The sequence below is a fragment of the Kogia breviceps genome, chromosome 12 (assembly GCF_026419965.1).
Source record: "Kogia breviceps isolate mKogBre1 chromosome 12, mKogBre1 haplotype 1, whole genome shotgun sequence".
NCBI lineage: Eukaryota > Metazoa > Chordata > Mammalia > Artiodactyla > Physeteridae > Kogia > Kogia breviceps.
The window spans coordinates 23898034-23911326 of NC_081321.1; the positions used below are offsets into that span (position 1 = coordinate 23898034).

At 40.4% G+C, this 13293-nt stretch overlaps 1 long non-coding RNA gene across 3 annotated transcripts in view; it reads left to right on the top strand.

Moving 5' to 3' along the window:
* Window positions 1-13293, top strand: part of LOC131766850 (uncharacterized) — a 100080-nt gene that overhangs the window by 49403 nt on the left and 37384 nt on the right. For 2 of the 3 annotated variants that reach the window (XR_010835785.1, XR_010835786.1), the window contains exon 3: window positions 5062-5252. This is a non-coding gene — a long non-coding RNA (uncharacterized lncRNA). Of the gene's footprint in view, window positions 1-2612; window positions 2692-5061; window positions 5253-13293 lie in introns of those variants that run through there. The other variant, XR_010835784.1, reaches the window with a different exon arrangement.

Consider the following 13293-nt stretch of genomic DNA (forward strand, 5'->3'; position numbering starts at 1 on the left):
ACAAACAAACACACTCACAGAAAAAGAGATCAGATTTGTAGTTACCAGAGGCGGTATTGGGGAGGGAGAAGTGGATGAAGATAGAAACTTCCAGTTACAAGATAAATACTAAGGATGTGATATACAACATGATAAATATAATGACCACTGCTATATGTTGTATCTGAAATTTTTTGAGAGAGCAAATCCTAAGAGTTCTCGTCACAAGAAAAGAATTTTTTTTCTATTTCTTTAATGTGTATCTGTATGAGATGGTGGATATTCACTAAACTTATTGTGGTAATCATTTCATGATGTAAGTCAAATCATTATGCTGTATACATTAGTGCTATATGTCAATTACACCTCAATAAAACTAGAAAAAAATTGCTATGGGTGGGCAAAAGTTGTCTCAGAAAGTAGTAGTACTATAGCGATAAATGCTTAAGTTTAGACAGAGGCGAAGTAAGAGGGCTTAAATCTAATTCCTGTGCAGTCCCTTTTGTAGCTAAATTAAGTTTCTCATACTTTAAGAGAGAAGATGACAACTTAATGGGCTAGCATATAAGTGTAAACTTATTCTATCAGACACCAACACTTTTACACTATTTCTCTTAACACAGAGCAGTACTGAACCAAGGAAAAATGAGGATGCAAAACAAAAATGTTTAATATATTAAAATATTTATTTATTGCTTTGTCTCTGAGAAGATGTAAGACATATTAGCATCTTAAATAAAAGCAATTCCAAATCCATCGTGAACAAGATAGCATATAGATGTCAATGAATCTAGAGGAAAGCTTAATGAAACACCAAGTGCTCAGCAACCTGAAATCAAGCTTTGAAGTTTCATTTCTCTCTGCTCCTCCAGTCATCTGTCTGGCCTTGAGTACCCTTCTTTACTTCTGTCCATTGTCAAGGAAACTCATTTCTCTTTCTTCTGAAAAATGACACAACTCAGAGAAGAGAAAGAGCTGGGCAGGGTTGGTTCTATGGTGATTTGAGGAAGAGGAAAAGGCCTGCTCTCTTTAAAAAAACAAAACAAACAAACCAAAAAACTACTATTTGAATCACTCTTTCAGGATAAGACTTTGTCTCTAGAAAGCTCCTGAAAAAAATATTAGCATGTTTCTGAAATTCTCAACACACCAACCTGCTAACAAGGATAATTTTACTATTCTATTTAGCTGTCAACTTAGAAACTGCTATAGTCAATTTTATGTGTGAACTTAACTGAGCCACGGGGCTCGACAATTGGTCAAAGATTATTCTGGGTGTTTCTGTAAGGGCGTTTTGGGAAGACGTTAACATTTAAATTAATAGTAATTTAATAGTAATCTGAGTAAAGCAGATTGTTCTTCCTAATGTGGGTGGGCCTCATCCAATCAGTTGAAAGCCTGAAGAGAACAAAAAGACTGCCCCTCTGCCTGAATGAGAGGGAATTCCTCCTGCCTGACTGCCTTCAGACTCAAACTGAAACATCAGCTCTTCCTGGGTTTCAAGCCTGCCCCCCTTTAGATTGAAACTCTATCATTGTCTTTCCTGGGTCTCCAGGTTTTCTGGGACTTGTCTCCATAATTGAGTAAGTCAATCCCTTATTATATATATATTACATGTATATCCTGTTGGTTTTATTTCTCTGGAAAACCCTAATATAGAAATCGAGAATATTATGGAATTAATTACACACACACACACACACACACACACACACACACACACTTTGAACAGGTTCAGTAACCCAGTTCAGTCCACTGCACATTTTAGCACAGATTAGGCCATAGTATTAGTGTATTAGGCTGATGGACAGGAAAGAGGCCTAGGTGCAGTGCAGGCTGTCCGAAGGAGACAGAGGTCCTGCATGTGGAGACAGACCCAGTCCAAAGGAAGAGCTAAAGCTACCAGAGTGTGAAATTATTTGATGAAAAGATGAAAACATTCAGCTCCAAATTTTCAATCTCATCCTCATTCACTTAATTTTTAAGTCACCAAAACTGAGCCCCCAAAATGGATAAAATGTTGCCTATCTTGGAATATTTTTATTCCAGGTGAGTGTGTCACTCCGTTTAGTGAGTGTTCAACTACTCAGTTTGCCTCTAATTTTTTGTTTGGAATAAATTTGGGTGGTAAACAAATCATGGTGAATAAGGCATTTTAAGGTTTGCAAATTCCTGGTAACTAAATATAATAACGTCTAGCAATGGTAAGTTTCAAGGGGCTTGAAAGAGAACAAATTTTCAAACCTCCAGAAAGATCGAGTAATCAGCACCCTGGGATATCTAAGCCCATCCTGGCCCGGGGCATGGAGGTGCGCACCAGGAGGACCCCCCCCAACACACACACACAGAGCCCGTTGGGGGAAATGTTGGGGGGCGGAGAGCATCGAGGGCACAGCTGGCGGCACCCCGGCTTCCCCTTCTCCCCCCGCTGCGGGCAGCCAGCCCCGAGCCGCGACCCCGCTCCACCTGCGCGCGGACTCTCTCGGCGCCCGGGGCCGCGGCGCTGCTGCCCAGGGCGAGCTGCCTGTGCTACGGCCGCTCCCTGCAGGGCGAGTTCGTGCACGCCGACAGGTGGGCGATAGTCAACAACCCCGACGTACGGCACGGCGCCCCGTTGCGCCGGGGCGTCTTCTCTAACGACTTCCGGGGCAAGGGCGTGGCCGAGAACACCAGCCAGAAGTTCTGCCGGCAGCTCTGCGTCCTCAACTTCAAGTGAGTCCCTCACCCCTTGCTCGCGGCCGCCGCCGTTTCTCCTCACCCCCAACCCGGGCTGGGAGAAGTTGCGGGACCGGCTTGGGGGCCGTTTCTTTTCTCGCCGCCTCTTCCCCTCCACGCCTCCCTCCTCTCCAGGCTGCCCACGCCCCTCTGCTCCGTGGTCCTGGGCCCCCGCCTCTTTGAGCCCGTGCGGTGGTTCGGGAGGCGCGGGCTGGGGAGTCGGGACGTTCTCCCCAAGCATCTTCGATGTAGGAGAGGGTTCTCTCCGGATACAGCTGGGAGAAGGCCCTCATCTCCTCCACCCCCATCTCAGGCCCCACAGTGACCAAGCGGACCAGCCGAGTACAGCCTCTCCAGAGGGAGGTGTGGAAGGGGGCGGGCAGCGGGTAACGCTCTTACCAGGGTGGTCATTTCTTAGGGTCTTGTGGACAACTTTGCAGATAGGGGACTGTGTGGGCGCCTTTGAGGTCGTTTTCCATTGCAAGAGGAGGTAGCTGCGATCTGCCGCTGCCTGGGTTTGGGAGAAGCAGAGAAGGTGTCAAAAGCTGTAAAGGGTCTGAGATTTTACCCTGCTTACACGCAGACAACTACCTTGCCAGTTTTATAGATGCTGGCAGAAAACAGAAGCTGCCAGGGTCAGACGAAAAGTACTTTATCACTTTATTATTCAGGACAGAACAGGTTTTTTTTCAATGTGAGAATAAAGTAGACTTGGTCTTATTTTTTGGCTCCTTGCCTCTCTCCCACTTGCAGCAAAAGAAAGTAGAAAGAACCTAAGAGTACCCTGATTCTAGAACACTGCTGATTCAGGGTCTCTCAGCTGGAAGCTGCTGGGTGGTGACTCTGTGAAGAAGAGGTAGATCTTCAGCACTTTCAGATCTTACTCCTCATGGAGGGAATATTAAAGCATAATAACTGGGGATACTTCCCAAATATACAAGGCTGCAGTCATCCTACTTCCCAACGTCAAACCCACGACCACAGGGGTTCTCTCCACACCCTCTGTTAGCAAACTGCTTTCCATTAGTGGTGTCCAGCCGGTGTCCAGCTTTCTCTAAGGAGTGGTCACTTTTATTTCAAGCAAATAAAGGGGGAGTAGCCATGAATACTGTCTTCTGTCAGATTAAATGGAATAAAAGGACCTGCAAATACTCTGTCCCCATAGGAATTAACATGCCTCTCTCCCCTCAGCCCTCCAGCAAACACACACCTCTACAAGACAGCTAGTTTATTTCTAAAACTGATTGCTCAACAACCAGTGATAAAGAAGATATCTGGCATTGATATGATCTAATTTTAAAACATTTGTTGACGTCCTTTTATGAGAGCTTTCTTCTGGGGCTTGCCATTTTCTACATAGGATTAGTGATTTTCTTTGTCCTTGGTTTTCACATCCTTTCTTTGGTGCAGCTGTTAATCTGAATACTAAGGCAACAATAGTGACAGTAAACTACCCCTGAACTTGGCCATGAGTGTGGACTCCTCTTGACCATTCCCCTTTCCTCTCCCCTCAGGCTCCCTCCCTCCCCTTGCCTTTAAAGCTGTGGGAGCATGCCATGCTTTAAACTTGAACTACAACCATGAACCTTGCTTTAGCCTCCAAGTATGTTTGCACTGGTGCATTGGTTCCTGCAAATCGCATCCTTTGGTACTTCAGAGACATAAAGTGGTGACGATTTGCTGATTTATTCCTGGTACTGGAGGGAATGCAGAAGAGCAACCAGAATGATTAAAGGGCCAGAGGGACTTGACTTAGAGGAAAACAAGAACCAGCTGTTATTTATTGGTTGAATGATCTAAGAAGGCTATGGAAACCACTTACAAGCATTTGAGCTGAGATGATGGCAAGAGATGGGGAAGAAGAAAGACCAGCAGCTTTACAGAAAGACAGAAGAAAGGGCTGGGTGTTTAGTATCGGGCTGTGAAAACTCACTGAGAAAGTGTTCTAGAACCCATCGTTTCAGACACCAGAAACAGATGATGAAGGAGTATATTTCAATTTTTTCTTCCCTGGATTTTAGCTTAAATTGCAAGTGGATGTATGTTCCGTTACCAGAGAGTTGGGTTTGGCTGGAAGGTGTGGCAGTCAGCTCTCTGCATCCTTCCCTAAAACTTGCAGATCTCTGGGCCCCCTCCAGCTCTATTAAATTAAAATGTATGGAGGGTAACTCAGAGGATCTGCATCATAACAAGCACGCTAGGTGATTCTCAGATACTCAAAAGTTGGGAACCACTGCTTATGATAATAGCTAACACTTATTTGTGTAGCATATACTGGGTACAGTGTCTACTGTTTTAAATATTCAATCATTTTATTCCTGAAGAATTATGCTTAGCCCAGATAATTAGGTATTATTATTGCTACAGTTTTACAGATAAAGGAAACTGAGGCACAGAGAGGGTCAGTGACTTGCCCAGCTGACACAACTAAGAAGCGTCAGGATTGCCCTCACCTGGCATCTGGCTTCTCACTGCACCCTTCACCACCACAGCAGGCTGCCTCTCTGAGGATGGTTAACTTTGAAATCCTGTCGGCCTCCTGGAATAGAACAGCCAGGGTAAGTGGTTTACACTCTCCTTTTATCAAAGGTGAATTCGCCTTTTCTTTTTGTTTTCTGTAAACAGAAGAGAATGAACAGTTTAAGGCCCTGCGTGCACATATGAAATACGTGCGAGCGCCTAGTGATTTGGAAACTCTGATTTGTTCTCTGACAACTTGATCGTGGAGCTTATGTCTTTTTGTTTCGACTGTTAAACGCTGGGAGAGATTTAATTTTGAAAAGCACCTCCATTATTTGAAACAGTGAAAAGCTTTTAGGAGAATTTTTATTGCTCTTCTTCAAAAACACTAGGTTGAGATTGCCTGCCTGAAAGAGGACTTCAACTTAAGGCTTAAGAGACTGGACCTCAGAGAACTTTCCAAGCTGGCATTCTTTAAATGATAACACTCATATTTTAAATGTTCTGAGTTCTTTTGTGGGACTGGGGGGGGGGGGTTGGTGTCATGTTATTAATGAGGATTGTTTCAGCCATTATGTCCATATTTTTCAACTGATAACTATATAACAGAATAATAATATTTATAATGATGGACTCTAAGAGCTTGAATTGCTATCTACATTATCACAAATGAAGCCTCTGCCCAAGGGGAACTTATGTGCTAGTAGTGGGAGGCAAAGAATAAACAAATGTGTGAATAAATGCTCATAAGAACCCCTTGGCCTACTACTCCTCCTGACCATGGAGAGAATAGGCAAATCCTAGAAAAACACGGAAAGAAAGAGCACACAGAGCGAGTTTCTTGAAATGACTGAATAAATAACATAACATTGGAAGACACAGCACTGGGGTAGCACTGAGCAACTTGACCCTCACTCAGGAACGTCCACTCTAGTACTTCTTTCCTGGTCTCCTGTATGAGCTTCCCAGGACATGCCTGCCCTGCATCCGGTTTGGACATTCTTGATTCCCACTCTGAGCTGTTTTCTCTCCCTCCGCTGCATTCTCTAATCACCTGCTAAGACAATAAAATGCAACTCAGTTTATTTATACCCTTTTCCTCTGAATGAGAAGGAGACTTCCCTGCTGATTGGGATCATTAGAAATTCCCCAGGGAGACATGGACACATTATATTCTTCCTGTGTGTTGATGTGGATTTACCAGAAGCCCCGGGAGCCATGTGTCTGCATGCACAATCCTGCTTTAGGAGGGTAACTACCTGCAGTGTTTACAGTGCACAGGCCTTCAGAAATGGTTTCCACGTGATTTTAAATACATAGAAGTGAGTTGCTGAAGCATGTTATTTATTCTGGTTGTCTCGCCAGGGAAGGCTGAACTGATGCTATGTTGAACTCCCTTCACCCAAGGAGGAAGTTTTCTGGGAGCCTTGGTGAAGGGGGGGAGGGGGAGGGGCTGGGGTGAGGAGGGAAGGCCCAGAGAAGGGCCTCCTTGGTCACTGGGGTTTGTTGCTGTCTTTGAAGCAGGTGGGGAGAGAAGTGGGGTTTTATAAGACTTCCAAGGCCTGGAATTAAAATTTGCAGATTGTTACCCTTAGGAACATCAGGAGTGGAACGTTCAAGTAAAGAGACATTTGGAGTATTTCCAGCAGGACTTCTTAACTTGGGCTCTGAGGTTTGGCCCCAGGGGGAGGTAATCTTTGAATTCCTTGAAAATAGAGGCATAATGTTGTTGGTGTGAGCACATGCACACTTCTCTGGGGAGAATATTCTTAGCCTTCATCACACAAAGGGATCTGAAAGAAACCATCTTGCTCTTTGCTCACCCGCTTGAGAGCAGCTGTTGTTATATTCCCCAGTACAGGTCTCTCTCCCAGGGTTACAGCCTTTTTTTTTTTTTTTTTATTTAACCTGAGCTATTGTTCAAAGAAGATTAAAAGAGAAAGATGTACTCTATCTAAAGCAGGCTTCTGAGAGTGTGAAGAAGACAATATATATCTGTTCTTCCCTTTCTCTTCGTATACTGTTCCCGTGACTTTCCAGACCGTGTGCCCCTGAGAACTTCCCTGGAAAATGGTGCCTTCCCCCGGGAACGGTGCCCTCTGGCGTCAGTCGGCTCACGGTGCCCCTCCTTCCTGGGCTGTTTTCCAAGGAGGCAGGCAGAATTTTACATGCGGCAGAGGTTATTTGCATTCATATTTGCCACTGTCTAGAAGGCTCTCAGTTTGTAAGAGACTGCTGTCGAGATTATTTCAAGAAAAAAAAATTCTTTTTCTACTACCTGACCTATTTTTTACTGAGAAAAGGACACTAAACTAAATAGAGTTAGAGACTCATAGAACTGAGAAACGATCATTTCCAACTTTCAACTCAATACAATAATTATTCATTCAATAAACTTTCATTTAGAACCTACTCTGTGCTGAGTGTGGAGGATACCATGATGAACAAGATAAAGAATGACAAAATTACTCATGACCCATTGAAAGAGACAGTTAAGGAGTTTTAGAAGTTGGTTATGTACCTTAATGGAGGTCTGTTCAGGTATTGTGAGACCTGAGATACTTTCCTCTTTGGATGGTATTTCAGGTGGACGGTTGTCAAGCTTTTGCCTGGACATTTTTGGTGGTGCAAACATCTGTCCCAGTTTTTAAACATCAAGTCTTTCTTCGATTGAAATGAAATTACTTCCTGGTTACCAGTACATTGAGTATAAATACCCAAAGTGTCAGTCTGATATGTAATTGAGCTGAGTGTTGGATTTATTCTTTTGATTCAGAGCAGGTTAATAAACACATGAAAATACTTTCCTCTTCCAAAGAAAATATACTTCCTTCCGTTTTTCTTCTCAAGACATTTTCCATTGAGACGACTAGCCATTTTGGCCTATATTTTGATTTCTCATGTTTAACAGTAATATAGACTCCAACATTATTCCACTCTTCTCTTTCCTGTAAGAACAATAATGCATGTATGATAATAAATGACAGCTTCTAGTTGGGAACACAAAAAGATCTGCAGAGACTGTGGCAAACTGTGGACACCTGCCTCACCTGAATGAGTGCCTAAATGATCCATACAGGCTGGCCCAGTGCTACCAGATCTTCTCATATTTCAAGAGACATCAGAAATAAAAAATTTTAATGTAAAATCTGACTTTTAGATGTTGGCTTATTAAACATTTAACAGCTAATCAAAATAAGTTCACAGACTAGACCTGCCCCTGGAGCAGCCTATTTGCCACATCTGAATAGATAACAATCTTAGCAGCTCCAAAGAGGGAATTTCCCCTTTGAGAGTTACTCAAACAAATGTACTCCTTCAGTATTTCACTCATTCATTCATTCTTCCATCCATGTATTTGTTCCAATATTTATTGAGTGCATACTACGAGCCAAGCACTATGCTAGGCACTGGATATATCGCTGAAAATATGATAAAGGCTCTGACCCACCCCCCAAATTTGCTCTTTTTCCTATCTTTCATATTTTCTATGCTGAGCCTTTTACAACAAACTTGAGCCTTTGAGAGCACCTGTTTCTTCTTATCATCACCTGATTTTAAGTGAATGGCTTAATTGTTCAGGAAGAATTAGCCTGAAGAAGTATAAAACAGTGTAAATTTGGCCAACCCTGAGGGAACTGCGCCTAAATGTTTTTCTCTGAAGACAGGGACCTTTGTTCATGTCCTTCTCTCCAGGGTCTCCCAGATTTTTGAAGGCATCCCACCATGCAGGACCCTCCTGATAGGGAATGTGGAGGCTTTGGTTAGTCCTCCCATTAGTGCAGTCTACTGCTCTTTGGATATATACCCAGGAGTGGAATCACTGGATCATATGGTACTTCTATTTTCCATTTCTTTCCATCATTTTCAGTTTCTTTCATCAGTGCTTATGGTTTTCAGAGTATGGGTCTTTCAACTCCTTCGTTAAGTTTATTCCTAAATATTTTATTCTTTTTGATGCAATTTTAAACAAGATTCTTTTTCTTGCTTTCTCTTTCTGATAGTTCATTATTAACGTAAAGAAAAGCAACAGATTTCTGTATATTAATCTTGTATCCTGCAACTTTATTGAGCTTATTTATTAGTTCTAATAGTTTTTTGGTGGAGACTTTGGAGTTTTCTGTATGTAGTATCATGTCATCTGTACTCAGTTTTACTTCCTCCCTTCCAATTTAGATGCTTTTTATTTCTTGTTCTTATCTGATTACTGTGGATAGGACTTAAGTACAATGTTAGCTGTGGGTTTGTCATAAATGACCTTTATTGTATTGAGATACAACCTCTCTATAACAACTTTGATGAGAGCTGTTTTACCATAAATTTGAATTTTGTCAAATGCTTTTTCTGTGTCTATTGAGATGACCGTGTGGTTTTAATCCTTCCTTTTGTTAATGTAGTGTATCACATTGATTGATTTGTGGATATTAAACCATCCTTGCATCCCTGAAATAAATCCCACTTGATCATGGTGTATGATCTTTTTTATATATCATTGAATTCAGTTTACTAATATTTTGTTGATGACTTTTGCATCTATATACATCAGAGATATTGACCTGTAATTTTCTTTTTTTCTAGTGTCTTTGTCTGGTTTTGGTATCAGGGTAATAGTGGCCTTATAGAATAAATCTGGGAGTGTTTCCTCCCCTTTACCTTTTTGGAATATTTGAGAAGGATATGTATTAGCTCTTCTTTATGTTTGGTAGAATTCCCCCTGCAAAGCTGTCCAGTTCTTGACTTTTGTTTGCTGGGAGTTTTTTGATTACTGATTCAAGTTCACCACTAGTGATGGCTCTGTTCAGATTACCTATTTCTTCCTGATGCAGTCTTGGAAGATTGTGTGTTTCTAGAAATTTGTCCATTTCTTCTAGGTTGTCCTATTTGTTGACATATAACTGTTCATAGTATTGTCTTATAACTTTTTGTATCTCTGTGATATTAGTTGTAATTTTTCCTCTTTTATTTCTTATTTTGTTTACTTGGGTCCTCTCTCTTTTTTTCTTAATGAGCTTGGCTAAAGGTTTATCAATTTTGTTTAACTTTTCAAAAATCAGCTCTTGGGTTCAATGCTCTTTTCTATTGGTTTTTTGTTTGTTTCTGTTTTATTTATTTTTGCTCCGATCTTTATGTTTCCTTCCTTCTGACTTTGGGCATTGTTTGTTCTTTTTCTACTTCCTTTAGATGGTAGGTTAGGCTGTTGATTTGAGATTTTTCTTATTTCTGGAGGTAGGCCTGTATCAATATAAACTTCTGTTTAAAACTGCTTTGGCTGTGTCCCATAGACTTTGGGAAGTTGTGTTTTTATTTTCATTTGTCTCAAGGTATTTTCAGGTTTCCTCTTTGACCCATTATTTTTTTAGTAGCATGTTGTTTCATCTCTTTGTGTTTGTGTTTTGCCCATTTTTCTTCCTGTAATTGATTTCTAGTTTACTACCATTATGGTCAGAAAAAATGCTTGATATAATTTCTGTCCTCTGAAATTTGTTGAGACTTGTTTTGTGGCCTAGTATGTTATCTATCCTGGAGAATGTTCTATGTGCACTTGAAAAGAATGTGTATTCTGCTGTTTTGGATGTTGTAGGTATCTATTGAGTCCACCTGGTCTAATATGTCATTTAAGGCCACTGTTTCCTTATTGATTTTCTATCTGGATGATCTGTCCAATGATATAAGTGGGGTGTTAAAGTCCCCTACTATTAATTTCTCCCTTTATGTCTGTTAATATTTGCTCCTATATTAGGTACATACATATATGTTAACCAATGTTATAGTCTCTTCTTGCGTTGATCCCTTTATCATTAGGTAATGCCCTTCTTTTGTTTTAAAGTCTACTTTGTCTGATATGAGTATTGCTACCCCCACTTTCTTGTCATTTCCATTTGCATGAAATATCTTTTTCCATCCCCACACTTTCCATCTGTGTGTGTCTGTAGTTCTGAATTGAATCCTTTGTAAGCAGCATATAGATGGGTCTTGTTTTTTAATCCAGTCAGTCACCCTATGTCTTTTGATTAGAGTATTTAGTTCATTGACATTTAAAGTAATTATTGATAGGTATGCACTTCTTGCCATTTTGTTGTTTTCTGGTTGTTTTTGTAGTTCTTCTCTGATCTTCTTATTTTATTTTCTTCCCTTGTGGTTTGATAATTTTCTTTAGTGGTATGCTTGTGCTCCTTTCTTTCCCATTTTTGTGTATCTATTTTTGTGTAAGTTTTTGATTTGTGCTTACCATTGGGTTCATATATGTTGAACTATAACTATATCTACTTGTTTTAAACTGATAGTCATTTAAGTTTAAACACATCCTAAGAAATATACACTTTTTACTCCCCCCACGTTTAGTTTTTTGATGTCATTATTTTTCATTTTAATGTTTATCCCTTAACTGTTTATTATAGTTATAGCTGATTTTACAATTTTTGTCTTTTAATCTTCAGACTAGCTTATTTAAGTGGCTGATCCACAGCATTTACTATATATTTGCCTGTACTAGTGGGATTTTTCCTTTCTTATAAATTCTTATTTCTTGTGGTAGCCTTTTCTTTTTCAATTAAAGAAGACCTTTTAATACTTACTTTAAGGTTGGTATAGTGGAGATGAATTCTTTTAGTTTTTGCATGTCTGAGAAGCTGTTTTTCTCTCCTTTAATTCTGAATGATAACCTTGCAGGGCAGAATATTCTAGGTTGTAGGTTTTACCCTTTCAGCACTTTAAATACATCATGACATTCTCTTCTGGCCTGCAAACCTCCTGCAGAAAAATGATCTGATAGCCTTATGGGGGTTTCCTTGTATGTGGCTCTTTGTTTTTCTCTTACTGCCCATAGAATTCTCTCCTTATCTTTAATTTTGCCATTTTAATTATGATACATCTTGGTGTGAGTCTCTTTTGGTTTATCTTGTTTGGGACTCTTTGTCCTTCCTGTACCTGGAAATCTGCTTCTTCCTTCAAATTTGTGAAGTTTGCAGCCATAATTTCATCTAATATATTTTCAACTCTTTTCTCTCTCTCTTTTCCTTCTGGGACACCTATAATGCAAATGTTAGTACACTGAATGTCCCAGAGGTCCCTTAAACTGTCCTCATTTCTTATTTGTTTTTCTTTTTGCCATTCTGATTGGATGATTTCCATTATTCTATCTTCCCAATCATATATGCATTCTCTGTATCACCCATTCTGCTGTTAATTCCTTTTAGTTTGTTTTTTTTTTTAACATCTTTATTTGAGTATAACTGTTTTACAATAGTGTGTTAGTTTCTCCTTTACAACATAGTGAATCAGTTATACATATACATATGTTCCCATATCTCTTCCCTCTTGCATCACCCGCCCTCCCACCCTCCCTATCCCACCCCTCTAGGTGGTCACAAAGTACAGAGGTGAACTCCCTGTGCTATGCGGCAGCTTCCCACTAGCTATCTGATTTACATTTGGTAGTGTGTATATGTCCCTGCCACTCTCTCACATCGTCACTGCTTACCCTTCCCCCTCCCCATATCCTCAAGTCCATGCTCTACTAGGTCTGTGTTTTATTCCCATCCTACCACTAATCTATTCATAACATTTTTTTTTCTTAGATTCCATATATATGTGTTAGCATACGGTATTTGTTTTTCTCCCTCTGACTTACTTCACTCTGTATGACAGACTCCAGGTCCATCCACCTCATTACAAATAACTCAGTTTCATTTCTTTTTATGGCTGAGTAATATTCCATTGTATATATGTGCCACATCTTCTTTATCCATTCATCTGTTGATGGACATTTAGGTTGCTTCCATGTCCTGACTATCGTAAATAGAGCTGCAATAAACATTTTGGTACATGACTCTTTTTGAATTATGGTTTTCTCAGGGTATATGCCTAGTAGTGGAATTGCTGGATCATATGGTAGTTCTATTTGTAGTTTTTTAAGGAACCTCCATACTGTTCTCCATAATGGCTGTACCATTTTACATTCCCACCAGCAGTGCAAGAGTGTTCCCTTTTCTCCACACCCTCTCCAGCATTTATTGTTTCTAGAGTTTCTGATGATGGCCAATCTGACCGGTGTGAGATGATATCTCATTGTAGTTTTGATTTGCATTTCTCTAATGATTAATGATGTTGAGTATTCTTTCATGTGTTTGTTGGCAATGT